Source organism: Topomyia yanbarensis, chromosome 1, assembly GCF_030247195.1.
Source record: "Topomyia yanbarensis strain Yona2022 chromosome 1, ASM3024719v1, whole genome shotgun sequence".
Taxonomy (NCBI): Eukaryota; Metazoa; Arthropoda; class Insecta; order Diptera; family Culicidae; genus Topomyia; species Topomyia yanbarensis.
Genome location: NC_080670.1, coordinates 158,268,574 through 158,295,586, shown reverse-complemented (window position 1 = coordinate 158,295,586; position 27,013 = coordinate 158,268,574). Strand labels below are relative to the sequence as shown.

Here is a 27,013-nt window from a genome sequence, read left to right as displayed (position 1 = left end):
GACGGCACAGCTGTTATTAGTCGCCTCTTACGACATGGGGAACAGAAACCCAGTGGGTCAATTCTTCGCTGAAATACTGCGAGAGATTTCAGCTACCACCGGATACCACACGGCTAAACGTCGGAGACTAGCATGAGTAGTTCGCGTTGAGTCGCGTTGATCGAAAGGAAGGAGAAATACGGTCAGAATGGATGTTCTATTAGTGATCAGGATCACAAGCGTGTAGTGAAAGCGTTTAAGCGGAATCCCAATGCTTCGGTCGGGGATGTGGTCAAAAAGTTGAATCTGTCCAAGTCTTTCGTTCAGAGAGCCAAAGACCGGGTGAGACTGCATACGTACAAAGTGCAGAAGGCTCCAAATCGTAAAGAACGGCAAACAATGGGAATGTCACTGGCCCGGAAACTTTACATCCAGATGCTGACGAAGCATCGTTGTCGGGTGATGAAACTTACTTCAAGACCGACTTGCGACAGCTTCAGGGGCTACTGCTCTTCGCCGCTCATCGCAAGTTTGATGTTCCGGAGGAAGCAAGGAAGCAGAAACTTTCAAAGTTTGCCAATAAATACATGATTTAGCAAGCGATCTGCTCAAATGGCAAACGGAGTGCACCGTTTGTGATTACCGGAACTGCAAATGATCTACCTCAAGGAGTGTCTTCAGAGGCGTCTGCTTCCAACACGAGGGCTCACCCTTTCGCTCCTCTGCCACGCCACGAGGCATCGATAGTTAAGTTCCAACATACTACGCTACGACCCTCCCATCTTGGCATGAGGCAGTATACATATACACTCGCTCTTCTGCCTTGCTTCGGGGTGGCTGGGTTTATCCCATCCGCTGAATAAGGGTATCAAGGGTTGTGTCCCAGCAACAGACTTCAAACATTGCTCTTCTTTCGACGTCGAAACGAGGACATACGAACAGTATGTGTTCGGCAGTTTCGTCTACACCTGGGCAGTAAGGGCAGGAGGTACTGTCGGAAGCAGCCATGGTCTGACAGGAATTGTGTCAGATGGAAGTGAACTTCCCCATGGGGTCTGCCCACCCAGCTCGATATGTTAGGTATCAGCCGGTGGGTCCACCTACCTTTCGAGGAGTTATCCCACTCACGCTGCCATCTGGTGACCGAGGTCACCGTGGTGCGCTCGCGGGCTCCTCTATTTCCACGCTGCTCGAAGCACTCCTCATCTTCCCGAATGACCAGCCCGACTGACATCATGCTCGCTATCACGCAGGATGCATCGTGTGGTACCGTGCGGTAGGCAGATATCACTCTGAGGCACATCACGCGGTAGGTGCTCTCCAATTTCCGTAGGTAACTGGTTACCCTCAGTGATCTTGACCATGACGGGCCGCCGTACCTGAGGATAGATACGGTAACGCCTGCCCGTAGCCTACGTCTACTGGCGCACACCTTTGAGCTGTTGGACATCATCCTCGATAGTGCCGCACCAGCAGTCGACGCTCTCTTGCATGTATAGTCGACGTGGCTGCCGAAGGTCAGCTTGTCGTCTATAATGACTCCGAGAGACTTCAGACTATGCTGTGAAGTGATCACGACTTCTCCCACATAGATAACTGCATGTTGTGCCGACTTGCGGTTGTTAACGATAACTACCTCCGTCTTATGCTGAGCGAGCTCCAGGCCTCTCGCGCTCATCCATTCCTCCACCGTGTTGATAGCGTGTTCCGCAGTTAGTTTTACCTCAGGGATTGACTCCCCATAGACCTCCAAGGTTACATCGTCGGCAAATCCGACGATCTTGACCCCAGGAGGGAACTTCAGTCTCAGAACCCCGTCATACACGAGGTTCCATAGCACCGGGCCTAGGATCGGGCCCTGCGGGACTCCGGCGGCAATCGGAACCCTTTTCTGACCGGCATCAGTCTCGTATAGCAGTACGCGGTTCTGGAAATAGCTTTCCAGGATCCGGTACAGACCCACCGGTAGGCTAAGCCGGTGTAACGAGAGCGCAATGGCATCCCAGCTTGCGCTGTTGAATGCGTTCTTCACGTCAAGTGTCACTAACGCACTGTATCGAATGCCTCGCCTTTTTCGTTGGATCGCTATCTCGGCAGTTTTTATCATTGAGTTGATAGCGTCCACCGTGGACTTACCCTTTCGAAAGCCAAACTGGTTGCTTGACAGGCCGTCCGTACCTTCTGCGTACGGGGTTAGCCTGTTGAGGATGATCCTCTCAAGCAATTTGCCAGTCGTGTCGATCAGATTGTCGAAACACGCTCTCTTGCTGCTTTTAATGGCCTTGTTAAGGGCCAATTTCGCAGCTCGAAACACTTCACGGCGGTTCTCTCTTGCATCCTCGGTGCGGGCTCTTATTTTATCGTCTGAAAGTTTTCAAAGTATTTAATTCTACAGCGTTTTTTCCCGCAATGCAATTTGATGTGAGGCACCCTTTATATCGTGACAAAGTTGAGAGCTAATTGTTTCATGAAACGGGAGAAATGTTACCACCGGGGAAATCTTAGTCGGAGTGGGGTAGGTTCACCGCTGTGAAATATCCGAGTAGATCTCGATAAAGTTGGCTGCTAAATGGCTCAAGGAAATGGGTATTTCGGTTTCGGGAGAAATTCTTCCGATGGAGAACTCTCAGTCCAGGAAGAATGCGTAATTTAGATTCTAAACTGTTAATAAATTGTTCAAATAATCGAGTTAATGACGCCATATGCCTGCCTCCACTGTGCGTGGATATTAATTATAGTGATCTAGCGCCACGCCTATGGTAGGAACACAAAAAATAATGAATCAAAATTTTAGACAATGCAATAAAAATTTGTTGAAAAAATATACAGCATTTGGACAGTACAGCTTTGTCTATGTTGTTAAGAGGTTACCACGGACAACTTAATTCCAGTTGATATCCGATCGCATTACCCGCCCGATTGATGGGTTGTGGATAAGCAATGGTACCAGCATTGCCTGCGACGATCGGAAGGCAGTGATTATTTACAGCTTTGTTTCTGTCACCGGCAATGTTTTTCTTTTTTCGATTCTAAACACTTGCCCGTGTCCCATAGCAATGCGCTTATCGCACCTCCACGTATGGAGCTAGAAGCCACGACTGCAAGCGGCGTACGTATACTCACACGTGTGTGAGTGTGCATGCACTAATTTGCATATGCGTACTAAAATTAAGTCCCAGCAGGCAGCCAGCCAGCCGGCCAGCGAGAGATAAGCGGCCGCATACGTGAGTTTTTCTGCGCAGGCTTTTGCGTTGCTGGTCGTAGTAGTTGTTGTTGTTGTTTAAAAGTTGCAGCCACCGCTGACGTGGTGAATGCTAGACCGGAAAGAATGTGATTTTCCACCATCAGATCGGTCTTTGGTATCCGGAGCAGCACCAGCAACATCCGGCTCGCACCGATGCGCGTCTATTTCGCAACTGCACGCGGTCGGCGATTCCTAATCATGCGAACCGAAACAGCAAATATAATCATCCCGTTTGCCCTGCAGCCACCATGCATGTAAACACACGAACGACGGATAGGTCGCAGTCATCACAAATCCCGCGGACTAAATGAGTCGCGTCATCATCGTTCGTCGTCGTCGTCGTCGTCAACCGTGGTTGAAACCAACCGAATCCGTTGTGTCCGATAAGGGAACGCTTTTAGCTAGATGCTTGAACTTGAAATGGCGAACCTAGTCGCAGAGGGTGTTTAGACGAGTGAAAATAAATTTCTAGAAACTATTTCCTTTCTTCTCGAATGCATCTGCTGTTTAGTGCATTGACGCGGTTTCAGTGGTTTGCAATTTTGCGTACAGAATTAGACGAAACCACATGTCGAAAGTGAGGTTCTTATAAGGAAGCTACGCTGATAGTAACTGCGGAAAGTCATTATGCATTTTTTTGTCCCATTCATTCACATTTAAGTCCAAATTTTCAACTCCTCAATTTTCGTAATTTGTGGAACCGCTTTAAAATTCCCTGACGAAAGAGTTCACTTGGGAAGCAGCAGTTCGCGTCCCCCAGTGCACTCTCACGCTCATCTGGGATGCAGCAGACCTTAACTTTGCCCATGACTTTGATAATGAAATTAAATTATGAAAGCGCATTATTTATATACAAACACACACACTGAGCACCCGAGATAAGGAAAGTGCAACCAAACAACAACAGCACCACTAACTATCTTAAGCGCACCCGGCAGCGATAGAAAGCCAGAGCTCTCGTTGTTGTAACCAGCTGATTCTTATTTCCCCTCCTCAATCAGTTGATTCCGATCTTCCTCCTATTACGATGCCATACTTCAACTTGGATGGATACGATAATGCCTTTCTGGTTCTACGGGTTCTTTTTGAGCTATAATTAGGTAACATCTGATTTCGTCGGTCAAATCGCTCACATTCATCAGCGGTAGGTGTTTGGTCAGGCTGTAGAAGATGCACATTTTACCAGCTCACTCATACACTCGCTAGCGAATATATTCACCGCCCCAAAAGTTCCAACCGAACCGAATGTCATGGATTGCTCCCCGTTCGCAATGCAACCGTTCGTGGTGCAACCGATGCCAGTGTGTTGGTAGTAGCACGGTCAAAATTAAAAATAGCATCTCACCGAAAAAAAACTGCAATACGCCCTGCAGCGGCCGCTGCTGGGCTTCGAAGTGTCGAGACGATGCATGCGATAGGGTTGACAGAGTGGAAATCTTTTCACTCACAAAACGCGTGGCTCCGTCGCGACGGTTCGGCAGCTTCCAGGTCATCGGCTTCACAATAACAATAATAATCATTACCACCGAAAATGGATGCAGACAAATTCTTGACGCACGCAAATGCCCGACCACCAATCATCACGAAGCATCATATTGCGCGCGGATTGCATCTCTGTCGGTCAGTGTCTGCGTCAACAGCGGCGAGACGCGCGCGCGCACCGTTACGCGTCGGAATGCTTGGCGAGCGCTGGCCTCGCTTCCTAGTGTAAATTGCACGCGCCTCTGTTGAGACTGGACAGCTGATGGACCATGGAAAGGCTGTTATCACTAGAAACAGTTTGGTGGTTGTTTGGCGAGACGAAAAAGTACCGATATATTGATCGATTGCGTTGCACACTGGAGCTGTTGTCGACGATGAGCAGAACCACCGATGTTCTGCATATGCATTTCTTCTGTGAAGTGTTTCCAGGGTCGTCGAGAGCTGCATCGGTCCTCGGGTCTTAAAATACTGACGGGCCCTACAATAAATAATTTCTTAATTGAATATTGATTAGGGTAATTGTACGGTTTCAACCATTGAAATCAAACCGTTTTTAAACAAATAGTTTATTTGGTACTGCGTTAGCTAAACGGAACCTCGCACAGAGGAGTAACTGGGGTCAAATCCTGGCCAAAATTATTTGTTGTTGCTATTGCTTTTATTATGCCTTAATATGCACAAAAAATAGACAATATCAAGTTTTTGGAATAATTTGGCATCTATCCACCTACCATTGCAGACGTCAATATTCTAAATCCTTTCGAATACTAGTAATTTCGAGGAAATACATTCGTTTTTCCAGTTGCACAAACAGTTGATCAGTGGAAAAGGGGGAAGAAAAGGGACGCTTGAGCATATTTTCATAGGGATACATTTTGAAAAACATAGTATTTGACCCTTCAGCATTTCGGTGTACCTCAAATTACTAAAAATTTCAATATTTTCAAATCGCTTGGAATTTGCGAATCGGACAAGATCGGAAGAGTTCTTACGTTTTTCGGATAGCTGGAATTTGGTTTTGTAATACTGCTTCAGCAACTTTGCCGGATCTCGCCGTATAATGTAACTTTTTTATCATACAAGTTTGGAATAAAATGTTTAAAAACGTATTTTTTTAATGTTGGTGCAATGCACAGCAACACTAATACTTTCGGTTAGTTTTAGGCTGAAGTTATACAAATGGTTGTGTTCAACTACGTTTGCAAAAATGTTGTCTTACTTAATACAGTCATCATTACTAGAAAGCGATATTGCTGGCTATATAATTAAAATTATTAAAAAAAACCCTTAAAATATCACCATTTAACATCCATGCCACAAATCTTTAACAACTTTTGACATACTCCTAATTTTGCCACGTTATTCAGCAGGCTTTTAGGTATGTAAAAAAAATATAACGAAATAGAAATTAAAAAAAAAATATTTTGGTTATTGGCCAGAAATTTGTTCTAGTTACTCCTCTGTGCCTCGGGTATTTTCTAAATTTAAAGGACGAAAAAAATAAAAAGAATAAATTAATAATGGTGTGCAGATAATTTTTGCGATGGCTTTAAACTTGCATAATATTTTTCTTGAGTAACAACAATTAACTAAAATTTGGCCAGTTTCTCTTTAGAGTGTGTTGTTTACATCCGTTAAGGGGGTACTCTTATATAATTGTGGCAAAAAGTACCTACACTTCCGGTGAAAATTTCAACGTGTCGACATGTTGGTTTTCACCGAGTGCTAGATAATTCGCTTTTTTCACCTTGATTGGGCGAATTACTCGTGCTGTGGTGGACCAATTTTGTGGCGCTGCGAGTTTATCGTCGGTTAGTCACAAAAAGTAAAGTCCATTGGACTATAAACGAAAATTAACTGGCAATATAGCTTTATACGCTGTGCAATTTTGGGCTTTGTTTCACAAACAAGCCAAACAGAAGAGAAGAAGAAGAAGAAAAAGTACCTACCGTTTAATATTTTTTTTGAGGAAGTAAAAGGATTTAGACATGTGCGCTATTCTGCAAAATGTTTAATAAGGGTTAATCTATAAAATCAAAATTTTCGAGTGTAGGGTGTCAAAAATGGCGGCTTTCTCGGAATAACATTTTTCGAATCTGCGGGCATTCTTGTTTTTGAACCATTCAACCAATCAACTTCGGGTTTTGCCCGCCTAAAGAAAAGACAACTCGGGCGCTGTAACCTACAAAAGCGCAATATTTCGAATATTAAAGATAAGTATTATAATATAATGATTTAAGGTGTTGTAGAGTAGAGTGAGTATAATATAATGATTTAAGGTGTTGTTGAAGTAACTAATCGTAAAAAAACGAGTTTAATCCACCTAACAGTGTGATGAGACATTTCTTATAACACTTAACACTCTCTTAGGATATTATAACGATTGAGAATATTTACAACATGATGTTTCGCGATGTTTTTGATAACACATACTACATGGGGACAGGGACGGATCCAGTATTTTTTTTTTCGGGAGGGGTTTGAAATTTATATTTTGGAATGAATATTGTACATTTCGTAATACGTAATAATCTTATTTAATGAATATCAGTTTTGGTGATCAAATTTGGTTTGGTATGATTTTGAGTCTTAAAACTAATATAAAATTTAAACTAATTTAAAATTTATCAACAATTAAAAAATTTCGGAGGGGGTCCGGACCCCAGAACCCTTGCCCCTGGATCTGCCACTGACATGGGACAGTGGTGGGCCTCTAGAACTGAAACTGCAGCTCTTGAAAATACGCTACCTCAACGCGATTATTTCTATATCGACCTTTTCTGAAAGTGACCTCGTGGTGAGCGCCATATTTCGACTCACAATAGTTAGTAGTTGAAAAAAGGATTTTGATTGGAGTCATTATCACTAATCCTAACGCCTAAGTCTTTGATAATATTTACAAGTACTTTGTAATATTCACACCCTTATTAACAAAAGTGGAATTTTTAAAAGGATCTAATTTTTATTCATGTGCATAAAATATGCATTAGGATCTTAAAAGTTATATGTCCAAATATGAAAGGCGGCAATAACATATGAATACACAAATTTTCAATTTTGCCGCAGCGCTTGTTCTGTATACCCTGAGCTTTAATTGTGTTTTTGTCTAAACCCCATTTTTGCAGTGACCGAAAATAAAACTCAAACAAATATTTTTTCATCGTTCTAAAATTTTCATTGTGTTTTCGAAATTGCTTTCTCCAGCGTCGTACGTAGGATTTCATTTTAATGCACTTTTTTTACAAAAGGAATTTTGTAACGATTTTTATGAAATGTTCAGCGTTGCCATTTTGCGAAAAATCAAACTATTGTCGCTTTCAATCGTTCTAAGGAATCTAAAAAACACACACACATACACACACACATACATACACACACAGACATTTTCCGATCTCGACGAACTGAGTCGATTGGCATATGATACTCGGCCCTCCCGGTCGGGATTAGATTGACGAATTTTAGAGTGAATGAGAAAGGCAAAAACATTTTAGCAAATGTTGAAAGTTATGCATTTTTTTGGTGAGCTGTTCTATGTTTCAAAGACATTAAATCAATTTTAACTTCGCTTCCTATTAAATAAAGACCCTTATTACAGTACATCTCTACAAAAACGAGCTCAATTTGAAAAGAAATCTGAGGATTATGATTGATTACAGAACTCTGGAATTTTCTATTGGAATGTTTTCAGGCAGGATTTTGATATTGATGCAATTAGACAACTGTGAAATCAAGACCAATAGATCAATTACATATCAGGACCCCATTCCGACAATTTATCAAAAGTCCTCATGATGTTTACAACAACAGGATATCAATGTACGGATCAGATAATTGTTATTGTAGTATTGAATTGAATCAGTCTGCATCAATAAATTTTCAACTTCAATCCAATTTTTTTTGGGTGTGGTGGGGGGGGGGGGGGGCGTTGTATGGTGTTAAACCCCAAAACCTTCTCCATTGCTTGGAGTTATTTATTTCGCTTTTCATTTTCCGATATGTTTCAGATCGATCCGATGGTCATGAGTTAGAAAAATTGCAGTCAGAAGGTTCGCACAAATGAACATTTTTGCACTGATAAGTTATCAAGTTCCTTCCAGACAACTTGGAAGTTTTGGGTGATTATTTCTAGCGGTTGTAGATAGAAAAATGAAATACAAAATTCGTTTTATCGAAATAATGTTTGGCTCATTTCAATGGATTATTACTATATTGAACAATAAATAGGCGACAAAGAGTAATCCACATACAAGAAGCCATAACTTTTAAAGTATTCAAAATAGATATTTGAAGTCTTCAGTAAAGTTATTCGCAAAAGTAAGAGCTTCAAATTTGCTGAAGACATCATTTCGATATAATCACTTACAAGAAAATTTGTGAAAATATCTCACTCATAGGGGGATTAATCAGCAAAAGCACAATACCAAAAGAAAGGGCATATTGCCTCCATTAAATTCGCCGAAGATACTATTGACCTAAAATAAGCCGTTTTGGCGTTAAAACTAGATTACATGTTTTTGGTCATATTTCTGGCAATGGGAAATGATAGAAATCTTTCGTCCGCATTTAATGTTAAATATCTCTTTTGATAATAGTCCGATTTCAACAATCTATAGCTTGTTCGAAAGGTATTTGTTAAAGCTATCTAAAAACATATAAATTGTTAATCTATATTGTCAACTTCGGCAAATAATTCCAAGAAACTGCAAAAAACGCCATTTTTACACATTCAAACATTCATATCTTGGAAACTAAACATCAGAATTAAAAACAAATTAATAGCGTTCATACTGTTTTTTAGTTCTTTCATTTACAATTGGTTTGGATAAGATCGGTTCAGCCATTGCTGAGAAACACGAATGAGAATTTGTCCGTTACATACACACACACACAGACACACACACACAGACATTGTCCCAAATCGTCGAGCTGAGTCGATTGGTATATAAGACTCGGCCTTCCGGGCCTCGGAAAAAATCTTGAAAGTTTGAGCGAATTCTATACATTTCTTTTATAAGAAATGTAAAACATGATCGAAAAGAGAAGGAAAAGGTATAAAAAGAATGATCCGAAGCGGAAACGTGATCGTCGCACAGCTAACCAGCCATGTGAGCCGGAATGTACACCTTCAATTCCACACTCTGAGGACGACGAAGATACCGAAAAAGTCATTCGCAAGTACAAATGCAGAAGGAGCTGCTGAAAAAACATGCTTTTTCAACATTTCCTTCCACGGTTTCATGATTTTTCACATCATTTGCCACTTCCTCGTGTTCTTACCTGAATGACGTCAAAGGATTGCTTTTATTAATTATGTTATTAACTTTTAAATAATCTACAATATTCATACACTTCAAACAAAAGTTGAACCGCTGATTTTCTAGTCGTGTTAATTGTTTTATTTACCCTCGAATATAGTGTGTCCTATCGTACACCCAGATTTTAAAAACATCGAAAAAAGTACCTTCGCCTTATTGGATTTAGCTTGAAAAATATTTAACCAGGCATAAAATCATTATTGCCAAAACGTTGCCAGATGTAAAAGCTTTTCAACGAGTTTGTCAAAATCAGTGTAAAAATACACTGAAGTCTTTTTTATGCGGTTTTTTATGCGACTTTTTATGCAGATTTTCAAAGTTATGCGGATTTTTAAAGCTATGCGGTTTTTTTAATGCGAATTTTCAAAGTTGTGCGGTTTTTTATGCAGCTTCCTTTTAATTTGTAGGGCATCACCTGAATCGACTTTTATCGAAAGTTAGATCGTCGTGAATGCACATGCTCAAACAAAAGACATAAAATGTTCATATTTTTATTTTAGATTATTTATTACTAGTCCTTGGGTTAAGGATTTGAGAAGCATTCATGATGCAGTGAAAATAAAAACTGAAAATGACTGAATACCTTTTTACCTTTCTCATAATAAAACTTATGCAATCGGTCGGAATTTCGACTTTTCAGCCGAGGCCTGCAGAACCGAATCTCTTATACCATTCGACTCAGTTCGGCGAGATCGGAAAAAAATCTCTGAGCGTGTATTTTTTTTTATCTGGTGGTAAAGCTTTTACGCCGATCCGGCACACGTTCAGTAGTTAGTGCATATTACCGATTTCGTCCATCGTGTGCCAGAGTAAGGGACTCTGAACAGAGAAGATGACTCTTAACCCTATTCCTCTAAACTCCACCAAGAAGTCCGACATTTGCCTGATCCCCCGGATTCCATTTGAAATGACTACTTCGGGGGGAGGCGTGCTAATGCACTGCACTTGATTCCAAGTCTAGCTGGTCGTGCTAGATTTCGCTTGTCTCATAACCGCCACATCAATCCTGCACGGCATGATATTCTACATGCCCTCCTCTCTACGTTGACCAGTTGGATGCCGTGGTCGATCCGGCGATTCCGGTTGGAGGGTGGCTTCCGGTTCACTGGTGCCCCGACGGCCCTAGTGGTTTGTCGCGTTCGGTGCTACTCGGCGTAGTCCCCGATGGTGGAGCTAGCCTACCTCGGCGGAGAGTTCCCCAACGAAAGAATGTCTCCTGCAACCGTTGACGGACACGTTATTCTTCCTTAGATCAGCAGCATCCAAGCTTAAAGCATCGTCATCTCCTGGGCCAGATGGGGTCCCTGCTGTGTTTTTGAAAAAGTGTATATCTGGTTTGGTGGAACCTCTCTGTCACCTATTCAAAATGTCACTGACAACCGCGATTTTTCCTCAATTGTGGAAAGCAGCTTTCATCTTTCCTGTCCACAAAAAAGGTGATAAGAGAAACATTGACAATTATCGAGGAATTTCTGCGCTCTGTGCCATTTCCAAGCTCTTTGAGTTAGTCGTGGTGGAGTCAGTGTTTTTTCACTGTAAGGAATATATTTCTAAAGACCAACACGGATTCATGCCGAATCGATCTACGTCGACGAATCTACTATCTCTAACCTCTTTTGTGTCCGAAGGGTTTGATGCGAATCAACAAACTGATGTTATATATACTGACTTATCTGCAGCTTTCGACAAAATCAATCACGATATCGCAGTCGCTAAATTGGAAAAACTTGGCTTCAGTGGATCACTCCTGCGATGGTTTCAATCCTATCTCGTTGGCCGTCAACTCAGTGTGAACATAGGTGATGCATACTCCAAACTGTTCTCCGCAACGACTGGTATTCCGCAAGGAAGTCATCTCGGACCATTTATATTCACTCTCTATTTCAACGATGTAAACTATCAGCTGAAAGGACCACGGTTGTCGTATGCAGATGATCTAAAAAATTTCAACAGAATTAGGAGCCGAACGGATGCACAATATTTGCAGCAGCAATTCGACACTTTCAGCAGATGGTGTGAAAACAACCGAATGATTCTGAATCCGGCGAAATGTTCTGTGATATCGTTCACCAGAAAAAAAGATCCCATTGGGTTTGAATATAACTTGTCTGGAGCTCTTGTTTCCCGGGTGAGCTGCGTTAAGGATCTTGGAGTGCTGTTAGATTCGAAACTTACATTTAAGAATCACATTTCGTATGTTGTTGGTAAAGCATCGCGAAGCCTGGGCTTCATTTTCCGTACGGCTAAATCCTTTACAGACATTTACTGTCTCAAAAGCCTATACTGCTCTTTAGTGCGCTCTACGCTGGAGTATTGTTCGGCGGTCTGGAACCCGAATTACACGAACAGCAGCGATCGAATTGAAGGCGTTCAACGAAAATTTATACGGTATGCTCTTCGACGCCTGCCTTGGCGCGATCCTGTTCGTCTACCAAGCTACGAGAGTCGGTGTCAACTCATCCAGCTCGATACTCTCCAGCGTCGTAGAGAAACTGCAAGAGCCTTATTCATCTCTGATCTTCTGTCAGGACGCATCGATTCTCCAGATTTACTAGAGCGAGTTAACATCCAAGCAAGGTCCAGAACGCTACGCGGAAACGTTCTTCTGAGAGTGCCGTTTCGACGAACTATTCAAACAGCTAATGCCGCTATCACGGGACTACAACGCCTCTTCAATCGTGTGTCGCACTTGTTCGACTTTCATTTGTCTCGAATATCATTGAGAAATCGATTCCTGCAGTTTTTTAGATGTAATTAGTTTAAGTTTCCATCATTGGGGCCGAGTACGGCCTGTTGATGTGCGTGATAAATAAATGAAGAAACGGTAGATGCAAGAGTCCGGCAGAAAGCCGAGGTCAGTTCAGCGATTCCCGGTGGAAGATTGCGTTCGGTTCACTGGTGCCCCCATGCTTCAAGCCGGCAATTCGCTACGGATTACTCGGAATAGTCCCCGACGGTGGATTTTTGCTACTCCGACGAAGAGTTCCCCGGCAGTGGAAGATCTTCCGAAACCGATGCTACCCGGCCAGTTGCCGAGGTCGGTCCTGCGATTCTGGGTGGAGGGTGACTTCCAGTTGACAGGCGCTCCGACGAGCATCTGCCGGAGCTACTTCCCGATCTACTCGAACTAGTCCTCGGCGGTGTGCCTAGTCTACTCCGACGGAGAAATTTCCTGACGTTGAAATTTCTCTCGAAATCGTTATCTCGATGCTGGTCGGTTAGGTGCCTATGTCAGTCTTGCGATACCAGGGAGTCACGGTTCCGACAGCATAAGTCATTAGGTTACTTTACGCTTGTCTGTACATGCCGCAGACTCTGGTGATTCGCATTTAATGCCAAAAGATCCTGACTCCTGCGTTGCAGAAGAAAAAGAGTTAAGTAGCCGGGAAACTCTAAGTTTATTTCATGGACTTGTTGACTTTTCTCGGTGAAAATACTTGCTCGTATGACCCTACTCCACGCCTTTCTAAACTATCTTACTTCAAATCCTTGCTCTTCCTTGAGTACTATGGCTCTTAATATTGAAAAGTCTTTCACGTCTTATGTGTTTTTTATGCGGATTTTCAAGGTGGTGTACTGTAACCACTTCTATGGAACCTTGTCGCCGATAGCTTGTTGAGAAAACTAAATGAGCTTGGGTTTCCGACGTATGGTTTCGTTGATGATTATCATATAATGATCACCTGTATTTGCATTAACACACTTTTTGATTTGATGCAACAAGCCTTATGTGTTGTTGAGCGGTGGTGTCTTCATGTTGGACTATAATCCAAATAAAACCTCAATGGTGCTTTTCACGCAACGAAAGATTACAACCGGAGCTCGTCCATTGCAGTTTTTTTACTCTGAAATTATTGTCGAAGATCAAGTTAAGTACGTTGGGGTAATTCTCGACTCAGAACTTAATTGGACAGCTCACATCGATTTCAGAATCAAGAAAGCTTACATGGTCTTTGGCCAATGTAGACGGGCTTTCGGCAAATCTTGGGGACTCAAACCCAAGTACATTCAGTGGATCTACACAACAATTGTTAGACCAATACTGGCATACGGGTGCCTTGTTTGGTGGCAGAAGGGAGAAGTCATGACAATCCAATCAAAGTTAAACCATCTTCAGAGGATGGTCTTGATGGCGATGACTGGTGCGTTCTCGACAACACCTACTGCTGCTCTCGAGGCACTCTTGAACATAAAACCACTACATGTGTTTCTGAAACAAGAAGCACTTTCTTGTGCATACCGTCTTAAGGTTACTGGGCTCTGGAACAGTAACCCAATAGATCGTGTAACTAGCCACACAAGACTGTGGCCCCAAATGGTTACTTGGGATGAATGTACACTTGCTCCCAGTGACCTTACACTCACATGTAGTTTTCCTTCTAAAACTTTCGGTGTGAGAATTCCTCTTCGTGAGGAATGGCTGTCTGGCTGGATGGAGCAACAACTTGAAGAATACGTAGTTTGTTATACGGACGGTTCTTTGTTGGAGGGCCGAGCCGGTGCTGGTGTCTATTGTCATGAGATGAGATTAAACCAATCTCATTCGCTTGGTAGATACTGTACCGTATTCCAAGCAGAAATCTTTGCGATTCTGTATGGCGTACAATCAGCACTTCAACAGGGAATTTGCGGTAAAAGAATCTATTTTTGCTCTGACAGTCAGGCTGCCCTGAAAGCACTTTGTTCGGCAGATTCGAGATCGAAATTAGTAATCGCATGTCGAACTCAAATCGAAGAACTTAGCATTTCAAATGCTATCTACCTTCTATGGGTACCCGGTCATTCCGGTATTACTGGAAATGAATGGGCGGACGAATTGGCTAGAGCTGGCGCTGCGACTGATTTCGTTGGTCCAGAACCAGTTCTACCACTGTCAATAAGTTAGATAAAGCACAAGATTCGCTCTTGGGCTGCATTCGAACATGCCAACCATTGGCGAAGCTTGCAAACTTGCGTTCAAACAAAGGCTTTTCTGCCGGATGTGAGTCCGAAAATGTCAAGAAATTTGTTGCATTTTTCCAAGCACAACTGCAGTATTCTGGTCAGGGCACTGACTGGACATTGCAAACTCAATTATCACATGGCTGCTATTCTGCGCGCTGAGTAATATTCATGTGATCTTTGTGAATCCGATTACGGAACATCATATAATTTGATATGCAATTGCCCTGTATTAATGCAATTGCGCATCCGGATTTTTGGTTCTCCATACATAGATGAACCTATGTACAGAGAGCTGAAATTTAAGGATATGCTTTTGTTCCTAACCCAGTGTGGTAAAGAGCTATAGTTTTTTTAGCCGTATTTGAATGACAATATCTCATCTCGGGGGTGTTGATATATCCGCTCACTGTTTGAGTAGAGGTTCTAAATCCCTCCGGGGGTTGGAAGTTTTCTTCCTGCTGTTGTAGCACCTGCAGATCGTTCAGCATCACTCCGGGGGTGCAGAATGCTCTGTTTTAATTGTTCTGTGTCGTTGTTTTCCTTACCCCTAACCTTACCACTTCCCCAATCCTTCCAATCAGGAGAATGATGAAAAGACGATTCTTGGCAAGGCACAAATCTCCGATCAACATGGGGAACGTGTCATTTGAGCCAGACGCTACTGATTCCTGATTCCTGATGACCCTACTCCACGCTTTTCTAAGCTATCTTACTTCAAATCCTTGCTCTTCCTTGAGCACTGTGGCTCTTAATATTGAAAAGTCTTTCATCGCTTATGTGTTTTTATGCGGATTTTCAAAGTTATGCGGTTTTTATGCGGATTTTTTATGTGGTACGTATCTCCTGCATAAAAAAAACTTCTTCACGAGTTTGCCAAAGAAAACTATCCTATTTGACCCTACTCTATCGTGATTGAAAACGTATAAGATGCAGAACTTCCCAACTCGGGACGAACACCAGCAACGTGTTGCCAAAACGCGCGACCAAGAACTCTACACGACGCTACTAGTGAAATACCGGTCATTAATAATGATGAGACTAATATCAAAGCGGATATAAAGCAGTTACCGGGACAGTAATATTTCACGGGTTGATGATGTGGATGACCGTTTCAACGGAAGAAGCTTTCGGAATCTACTTCGAAGTATCTGGTCTGGCAGGCCATATGTACTTGTGGAAAACTTAGTGAACCATTCGTGACTAAAAGATCTATGAAATATGACATTAATAAAACTGTGTATCTCCAAAAACGGCTTTGGCCGTTATAAAGGCTGCATGATCAATTGTTATGGTGTAATTTGGCGTCAAGTTATTATTTCCAAAATCGTACAGGAGTGGTATGCGGATAATTCGGTGGGTTTTGCGCCATGAACCCTCCAAACTGTCCCGAACTCCATTCGATCGAAACCTATTGGCCATAATTAAACGCGAACTTCGGAAGACCAAAAGAAAAAAAACTCAGAAAAACGTACCGAAGATGTACAGGTACTGATGCAGGGCGTCAATCACAAATGTCGATCATTTTACTTAATCTAGAGTTCAACCGATTTATATTAGCTTACATAAATATATACTGACCTACTGTAAAACTTTGTTTCATTGCGATAACTATAGCCGATTTACCAATCAATCCAAAATTTCGCAATAATTAAATAAATAATTACCCGTTGCACCTCTGTCGTATACGTCTATATCGTCATCGTTATCTGCTTGCGATCAGATGGTCTTAATTGCTTCCTGCCCTTACAGGTGACGAGTGTGAACCCGTAGAGTTTCACGTAAGATGCCTGGTTTCTGATTCATGTTGTTGTTTTTGAGGTGCTGGATGCAGCTTTTGCGGTCATTATGGACTGAACGAGTTTTTCTTAGCGGTGTCTGAACATGGTTTTCTGTAATGTGTCGTCTGATTACAGAACCGGTACTTACGTAATAAATAGTCCTTTAAATGTGCGAAGAGTTCTCTGCTTAATGGTAGCGCATTGTGTTTTGTTTTCCTGGGTGACGTAGGAAAGTATATAATGCAGAATTTCCGGAACCAGTAACTTGCTGGGATTTCTTTCATTAAAAATATATTACGATTTTAAGTTAAAGGGTTAAACTTAACGCGGAAATTTATTGTTTCTGTCAACACTGCTAACGTACAAGTATCAGCCACATTTCAACCTCAAATATCACAGTAAAGAGTAGGCTAATTGAGGACTCTTGAAACCTTCGAAATAACTTTTCAGATAATCTCTTGAATTACATAAACGTAGTTGGGAAGTCAAAATACTGCAATACTTATTTAATAGTGAGATCTAACCATTCTGGTACTATTCATCCCATATGTTACTTCCATTTGGTCAATCAATTGCCATGGTCTGTTGATACAAAGCCTATGAATAAGCCGTTATTTGTTCGAGTTCGGATCAGGAATTATTGGCTTTCGACGAGGAAAATCTGATTACGTATTAGGTAAATTTGGTATCTTCAGTAAAGTATCCTATTTATTATTGACTCCTTTGGTTTTGATCTCGATAAGCTAGATTTAAAATTAAGAACACAAAATGCTTTTTTTTAATTCCGTTTATTTGACAGGGCTCATGGCGATAGCTTAACGGAGCCGTGGATCTTTCATGTGTTTACTATATGCAAAAATAAAAATTAAAACAAATATTATTGATTATCCGATGGATCTCGCGCGGAACTTTTTATTGCGAGCGGAAACCTTCTTTCGTGGCTCACCTACTGCGTCATTGGGACCATTTAATTCTCTCCTGTCCTTCACATCAAGGTCATCCTCGTTAAATATGCCTTGGTTCTCGCGATCAAATGTTCTATCCTGCTTCTTGCACTTACCAGTCACCAATGTAAATCCGTCGTCATTGTTATTATCTTTTTCACCGATGTTGCTTACAGTGGTTTTTGGGGTGCTCGATACTCCTTTTGCAGTTGTCAATGTGGACTGAGCAGCTGCCACAAATTTGGCAACCGTTTGTGGTTCAGGTATTGGTATTGAAAACTTTTTTTTGGGTTGGTTTGCCGTGGATGCGTTGGCAATCGGTACAGATGCATTCTCTTGCACGCAGGAGTTTGCCCCTCATGGGTGCATAAAGTAGTTTGATCAATAGTAACTTCATTTGTTTTTAGTTTTATAGTCAAGTGGGAGGGGATAGTCTTTCGATGCGCATCCTCACCACAAGAACACCGTTGGGTGTACCCGGAAAGAAATTTATCCACGTACCAAGTGTTACGGATTCTATTTCTTCGTATTGCGACATGTATTTTACAATTAGATCAAGAGGAGTACGTGGTGATAGGTCATGTAGCTTTACATCTACATAGTCTTTTTCTATATACACGGGAATCCTAATTCCAACTTTATCACTTTCATTTCGCGGACTTGTTGATTTTTCTTGGTGAATTGAATTCACCGAGAAAAATCAACAAGTTTACGAAATAAATATGTTGCGGTGACCATTAAATCTTATATTTATCACTTTCAGCCACGTGCTTCAAGTTGTTCTGCAAAACGAAACGTTCGGCTTGGGCTAACGTGTTTAATGATATGAGCACTACATTGCGAATATGATGATACTGATGATACATAACCTCCTTAAGCCTATGTTGGATCTTCACCTTCAGTAGGTATTCCAATTTACGAAAACTCAATCGTATTGAACAGAATTTAAAGTCAATGACCGCTGTGTTGGATCGGAGAAGAATTTTTTCTTCAACTTTACTCATGATTACAAAAATAAATTAAATGTGTCCTTTGTTCTCAAGACCATCCTGGATTGAGAGATTGCTAGTTGTTGTTCACTTGGTTCGATTGTGCGTCTGACTTGAGCAGAAGTATCAAGTAGACTCAACACAAAATACTTCTGCAAATGTAATAATATTTTCGACATATGCTCCAAAGAATCTTATGGTCCAAAATTTATTTAATTGGCATGAGAAGTGCCAAAATTGATTTTTATAATTTTTTCCTACCTAAATCACTAGCAAAAAAGTTTTACTACGAAATATTTGGAAATATACAATAATAAAGCTAGTAGTAAAGAAAAACACATAGTAGGGGAGACCGGGGCTAGTTGGCGGTGTTTTCAGTTTTCAATTTTTACCACTTTTATGTAGGTTGATCTTGCAAAATACAACACGCGGCATGAAAGAGCAGACTGTTGGCAACATCTCTGATTTTTTTTTAAATGTTTGATGCATCGTCTCGATTTTGGAGACAAAAATATGTGACGCGGAAAACCCGCCAACTTACGCCGGCCCCGGGTAAGTGGGCGGTATATGAGGATATGCCAAAAACTAAGCAATCAAATGGCGATTCAATTACCTCAAGGGTCCTTTTGGAACGTGCTGAATGTCTTTTCGAGAAAACTTTATATTAACCGACATTTGCTATTATATTTCAGTTTCAATACTTCGCCATTTTGGCTTTGACGCTTACTACCTATTCAAAAGCAAATTTTCGAAATTCTTCATGAAATTTGCCGGAATAAATGAGCGACCGAACATAAAAGTCGCAAGGATAGAACATGCTTCGCAAAACCCGTTTCAAACATATTAAAATATAAAAATCGGAAATAAACTTCAAGCATAAAAATCGGACAGAAATTCTTCAGCATAAGAATCGCTTAAAAAGTTTTCACCCATAAAACTCGGCAAAGATGAACCTCCAGTATAAAACTCGTTTTAAAATAAATAAATCGCTCGTAGGAGCATCCGTATATCTTAGATGTTCAAGATTAAAAGTCGGCTAAAAAAAGGAACTTTGTAAGAATCGGATATATTTCTTTCTGGTTTCTTTTACTGAAGGTCCGACTTTATCCGACTCTTACAAAGAAATGTCCCAGTCCGATTTTTATGCTTGAAGTTTATATCCGGTTTTTATATTCTAATATATTTGAAACGGGTTTTACGAAGCATGTTCTGTCCCAGCGACTTTTATTTTCGGTCGCTCAGATGCCTCCTACATTGGCGAGATACACAAGAAAAAGATTTTCTTACTTTGGAGTGAATTCCAGAAATAAAATTTTTTGATGACTTTTTTGCACTGTAAATAGTACCGCCAACTTGCCCCGCGCGGAACACCGCCAACTTACCCCAGCCGCATATTTTATTGAAAACTAGTTAAAAAATAACTTTTGTTTGTGGATAGATGTAATATCTATACGGATACTGAAAGCTCTTTTCACGCACTATAGAAAAATATAATCATTTGGGAAATAGATTGAAAATCACCCTAAATACCGCAAAGTATTTAAAATTTAGAAAATTTACTTGGTATGCTCGAAAACACAATATCGCCCAAAATTTCAACAAAACAAAATGTTTTGCAACAAAAACACATCGAATAATGTGTTTCACATTACTTGAGGTACACAACGAGAGGCAACGCTTCATGTCTAATAGAAACGGAGAAATAGGGCTTCCGCCAACTTACCCCAACCGCCAACTAGCCCCGAGCTCCCCTACTGATTAATCAAATGTATTTAAAACTAGTCACTTTCTGCTTCTGCCTGTGCCGGTGAGAAAAAGTAACTTTCGAAGTGTGTATCTGGTCTGAAGAATAAAAAAAACTGTTACTTTAATTCTTGCCGTGCTAATCTGTCGAGATGAGTGAGTCGCAGAAGCAAAAAGTAGTGTTTGGGCCAAATACGGTGGCTCTTGACTTCCGGTCTTTCCGTAAGAGACCTAGCATCCGTGATGTGAAAGATTTGCTGAAGGTGAAGATAAAGGCTTACGGAGGTCACTTTCATCAAGTTCTACCATGTTTTTATGTGTTTCGAATTCATCTCGTCAGTAACTAGCACCATCTGTAACTAGTATCTAAACTAGTACCCAAATTAGCACTAGTTAAACACAAAATAAATTCCAAACAGTTCACACGACATATGTGAACTAAAGCCTAAAACCAAGAACGTCATCTAACTAGACACCCTGATGGTGCTAGTTACTGACGAGATGAATTAGAAACACACAAAAAACGAATGGATGTTTGGAGCGACAATTTGAGGAATTCGTAGTTTGTTACACTGACGGTTCTTTGTTGGAGGCTCGAGGCGGTGCTGGTATCCATTGTCGTGAAATGAGACTAAGTCAATCTCATACACTTGGTAGATACTGTCCCGTATTTCGAACAGAAATCTTCGCGGCTCTGAATGGCGTACATTCGGCGCTTCGCTCTTTGCCTGAATGCATATATGCAAACCATTGGCGTAGCTTGCAAACTTGCGTTCAAACAAAGACTTTTCTGCCGGACACGAGTCCGAAAATGTCAAAGAATTTGTTGCATTTTTACGAGAACAATTGCAGTATTTCAGTCAGGGCCCTGACTGGACATGGCAAACTCTATTATCACATGGATACTATTCAGCGTGCTGATTCTTATTTGTGTGATCTTTGTGAATTTTATTGCGGAACTTCATATCAGTTGATATATAACGGCCTTGCACTAATGCCATTGCGTATCCGGATTTTTGGTGCTCCATACAAGCCAAAATTCAAAGATATGCTATTGTTCCTAACCCGGTGTGGTAAAGAGCTATCACAAGCAACCATAAGTTCGGATAATACTTAAAAAGCACAATTTAAAGTTCACATAAAGTTCTACGCGAACTTTCAAGCTGCTCAAGCTTTATTGGAACTTGAAAGCTGCTTAACCGCTATTAGAGCATAAACGTATTGCAAAATTACTTGTAACGAGAAGCTTATGCAGCTCCCTTATACGAACTTTTGGTTGCTTGGGATAGGCTTTATCAGTGGAGTTCATTGTTCCTTCTGGAGTGAAAAATCCAAGCTGTTTCTTGTTTTATTTTGTGTTGTGATTATATTGTGTTTGTCATTTTCCATTTGTAGTGGTAGGGCAAAAAAGTGTAAAACTTTTACTGAGTTTCGTAGGCTCGTGTATTTACTGACATTAAGAAACGTACACAATACCAGTACGACTAACGGTCTTGATTTTGTCCTTACTTTTAAGTGGTTGCCAATTGCTGCTAAATCACGTATAGTCAAATAAGTATCGATCAATATTAGCTTGCAATTTTCACTCTTAGGTCAAAGTCACACAGTGAACTCAATGCTGCAATCAGAAGCGGTATTTTAGTCTCTTTCTATGGCTGTCAATGAATGCCCATGTAAGTTTAACCGTTGTGTGTCCGACGCGGTACCCGGGTACCTTTTTAAGTTTCAATTAATTAAATTCCTATGTTTTATCTTTAGCTGGAAATTGAAACTTTGTGACATCTTAGAACTTCACTAAGTCAAGCTTTTGGGCTAATATTATTGTTGATATAGTAAGGGTGGGAGTGAGGAGGGGCTCCTGAATTTTTTTACTACGTAACAGGCCGACGTGGGTGCCCGGGTACCCACAAAACTAAAATGTCCATAACTAAGGTAATATCCAATCGATTTCGATACTTTTGGATTCAGGAACTAATCCACTTTTGGACTTGATAAAAATGAATCGGGTTACTTCATTCGGTTCCCGGGAATCCGGGTTTCTGGAAGCAGGTTCCAGTGCTGGGGTACTATTTGAACTTCAATGGAATACTAGCAATATGGGTATCAACATTCTTGGAATTGCATCAGTAGGCTGTATCTCGTGGTTTTGGAACCATTTGGTGACTTGACCTCGGAACGGACATTTCGGAGCAGGTTTCCGTGGGGCCGTGAGTGGCCATTCCATTCCAATTCCATTTTTCAAATTGCCATAGGGTCCCGTAACAATAAAAAACAGACTTCCGAGACAATTTGAAGAGTTTTGATACTCATATTGCTAGGACATTATTGAAATTTACAAATCATATCCTAGTACTGGAACATTATTCCGGAAAATCCGGATTACCAAAAACCAGATCCATGATTCCGGTTCTATTGTACAGAATCAAAAAGTGGAAGAGTTCCTGAATCCAAAACATCTAAAAGTATCCAAATCGGTTAAAGGAAGCCATAGTTATAAGCATTTCAATTTGTGGGTATCCGGGTACCCTCGTTGGCCTGTTAAAGGTGTTTTTTATGTTGGACACATAACTGTTAATAACGATACGACAATACAGTGAACAATGACCAATAGAGCGACTAAAATGTTGCGACTGGTTGAATCTATAAGTTAATAATTTGGGATTAACGTTACGATTTCAAATCTTCAGTATGTGAAAGTCTCTTGTTCTTTTTTGTTATGGTGGAGAGAGGTAATCAGATATCAGTGCGTAAAGCGAGGAAAAAAATAATCAATCAATCGAAATCAACACATCTCCTTTATACATTCAACACGATTACTTTCGGAATTGCGTCCCAATCTTCTCATTTCGATTGTAATTACATGACATTTTCGAAGTTCTCTTCATCTTCACCATCCGTACAAATTTGATGCGGCAAAAGATTCTAGAAAAATAAATCCAGCCTGTTCCCGTGTGAATTGATGCTAATAGCTTCAGCCAATCACGTGAAACGCATCCCTGCGACACGTTGTGGCAACTGTGATCATCTACTCTCTCCACGTGTCTTAATTCTTCAAGTTACAATGCCTCTTTATTTTTGCTGCTAACACCTGTTCGGTAGTGAAAAATTGGAATTTAATATACGTAAAGAGAAATAACAGGCTTGTTGAGAATATGTGCTGCAAATTGATTACATCATGAAACCGCATCTGCTTCTAATAGTGCGTAATGACATGCGATTTTCGAATTACATATCTCTCTTCAAATTGACATTAGAGTAGGAAAATACCGAAACAGATCACATCAACACATATATCACGCAGGTCGCATCGGAAGTCGCTTCAACCTTCGGCTGCTGCGCACATGCATCCGCTACCCCATTACATCTGTGTATGTATGCATATAAACAGCTATAGGTATACGTGACTGATGTGGAACTGCCAACTGCAATCGCAGAATAACAGAATAGGTAGAGTAGCTATGCAGAACAGACCAAATGTGTCAAACGTTGCCGTCGTCGTCACTAGGCATAAAAGTAAAACATGTCGACTCAACGATGATCGGCGCAGCACTCGGTCACATGCACAGTACTAAACCGACCAACCGACCGACCGACTGACGGACTGATGTGAGGGTGCGATCACCAAGTAGGCAGTGCTTAGTCGTACACCAACCAGGCTTAGTAGTAGATTCCTGTTGCAACGCAACCGTGGTATTTACTCTGCGCGCTGCATTTCCACTGCCTCGGTTCGTTGCTGTCTGTATGGTGCATGACATGCATGATGCATATATAGGCGACTCTACTACTAACGACCACCATGACCCGCTCAGCTCCGCTCGGTGGTCGGCAAATTCCTGTGGGTGTGTTTGCTTGCTTGCACGCTCTCGATGAGTTTCGTACTTGACACTGACATTGACAATTAAATGTTGCGCTTCTGGTCGGCGTTCTTCTCTAGGGTTACCAACTGATTAGATGAATTCGTGTTTTGATGTTTGTTATCTCTTACTGCAGGTTTCGAAAAGGTATAGGTTCAGATATTTCCGGACTAAGACCGCAAATTATCTCATCGAGGTTTCATGGTCACCTCGAACAGCTAACAACCATGCGGTATGTGATTGTGGTTGCACTTTCGACTGCACGACACGCCTGAGGGGAATTCAAACTTATTCTGCATAAATGTGCGAAAACAGGCGCACGGGGACTGCCACAAAAGCGTAGAACGCAGCAGCGCTAAGTGTTCGTTGCGCAGTCCGGGGTTTAAAAAAAACTACCACCTATGCCTGAGCCGTGCGTCGGTTTCTCCGCGTCTCTGTTTGATTACCGTCGCGCAGTCCGCGAAATATGGGATGGGTTGATCTTTGCATACGTGCAGTTGAGGAAAAACGAAAATTTTTGGTAAGGGTTTTATTTTTATTTTTATTAGTTGATTTGCATCTAATTTTTGTACGGCTCATTTTCTAGGATACCTCCGCGATGCTATAGGATTTGCGCAATAGCTAGTTGTACCTATCTAAATTACATTGGAGTAGAGTTTGATTGCAATCATAATTGTTTTATCTACCAATCGAATTGCGTAAGCATTCTGCATTCGCACGACAGGTGACAATTGACAGTTGAAGCCCAGAAAACGGTAATATGCGGATTTTTGAAGAACTGTTCGGAAATAGTAATAGGAGATAGTAACAGCAACACCAAATATGAAACGGTTGACCATATAAAAGATCAATTCAAGAAGAATCGTCTAAGCTTGAGAATAAAATGTTCCAATATACGCATTTTTTCTCCAAAATCTGCAAAGGAAATCGAAAAATTTGTTATAATCTCAAGCTTCCCTAAAGGTCTGCCATAGTTATATTTCAATCTAAAAAAAAGCCAAGAAAACCCGAACGTTGCCTTACAATTATGGGAACCGCACAAAGCCGAACCAAATTCGCACTGCACCGCTCGACCTTTCGAACCCACATTTGGTCCCCTTCTGGCTTCCCTTAACCAAACCCGGGCAGGCAGTGTAGCAACACTACCACCACGGGTAGGTACCTGTGTCTCATCAATCAGAATAATCTGGACTGCGCTTGGTTGGCCAAGTGTGTAAACCAGAAGGTTGCGAAATTCGCAACACGCACGCACTCGCACTCACTTACACAACACCACACCCGTCCTACCCCGTCCGGTCCGATTTTGCGGTGACGAACGCATCGCCACACTGTGTCGGAACGGAACGAAACGGGAGAAGCGTCACCCTTTCTGCGCTTTGCTGCATTCATGCCGGTCGGTTCGGTACCCACTTTCAGCGCGTAAAAATCTGCACCCATCTGCTGGGGATGGGAGCGTACACATCGGCGGAAAATGTGAACGAGACAAGCACACAACCGGAGTGCATTAATAATAATGATATTAAATAATGATATATAATAAGAAAACGTCGAAGAAATAATCGTCCGGCTATCTGAATGGTTGGAATGGAGAGGAGAAGGAGGAAGAGATGACGGTGGAAGGCCCGGTTCCGAAGAGTAGATGCGTTGTAGTGTGTAGCAGCTCAGCTCCGTGAATAAAGACGTATATCTACGCAGGCGCTTATGGAAAATCGCCGCACTGCGCCGCTGCTCGGAACGAGAATCACCGGTGATTTGCGTCACCCGGATAAAGCGGAAGCGAGACGTACGGTGTGCGGATTTAGTGGTTGAGTTGTGCGAAAGCGAGAAAGATGCGGGAGAGAAAAAAAAGTCAGCGACGCCGATTGAGGGACGCAGATGCAGTGCGTTGATTTTTCGTAACGCTTTGAGAACGCGCCAGAGTCAATTGGATTAATTGGACACCCAAAAATAGGGTTTATAAATTTTTCGGACACATCCGACAAAAAGGAAAAAACAGTATATGAACTTTACTGAAATGGTAATAATAAGCAAAAAGAGAAATGGAACGACAAAGACTTAAATACTTTTACGTGTTGCGTTCCATCAATAAAACTGTATTCGTAATAACTTTTGGAACTTTTCTATGTGTTGGTTAGAATAACTGAAATCCCCATTGAAAATAAGCGTTGACAGATAGAAAAGTATCAAATAATTTTGTAGGATGGATCGGAATTTCTAAAGGTTCGAATATTTAACATCATGGTACTGTTTATGAATTCCCTGGATGCTTTTCATCTCGACTTGGACACACCCGTGGCTATTGGATCTACTCACCCCTGATGGTCTCGTTCGTGTTGCCACCGTGAAATCGATCTTCTACATAGTTCAACGCGGCCATCCCGATGTTCTGCTTACTTCCGGCTGAGGTGGCACCATCCAGCGTAGCATCGCGAGTCAGTATCCTTGCGTCAACAACGTCAGATGAAGACGATTGTTCAGGGAACAGAGCCGCCACACAAGATCCCGGTTCCTACTTGGGAAAATAAGTCGCCAGACGAGATCATTGCCCAAGTACGGGGGTATCAAGCGGTTCGTGGTGCACCTGTAAAAACCAAGCCTCGACGTGCAGGTTCCTTGAACCTCAGACTGGGACTTGATTCAAATGAAGTGACCCATTTTAATTTTCAAACTAACAGTTCGCATACAGATGTTCGGAGCATCACTGATGTGAGTCGTTGTACTTATCTTAAACTGGTTTATTT

The 27,013-nt window shown here is 41.5% G+C and overlaps 1 protein-coding gene across 11 annotated transcripts in view; it reads left to right on the top strand.

The window, feature by feature from the left end:
- LOC131678824 (longitudinals lacking protein, isoforms A/B/D/L) overlaps positions 1-27,013 on the top strand; it is a 573,802-nt gene that overhangs the window by 124,427 nt on the left and 422,362 nt on the right. The window contains exons 1-2 of one of the 11 annotated variants that reach the window (XM_058959262.1): positions 24,733-24,792; positions 24,859-24,970. The exons of the other annotated variants lie outside the window; for them this stretch is intronic. The gene's annotated coding sequence lies outside the window, so the exon portion shown is untranslated. Of the gene's footprint in view, positions 1-24,732; positions 24,793-24,858; positions 24,971-27,013 lie in introns of those variants that run through there. 11 annotated transcript variants of the gene reach the window in all.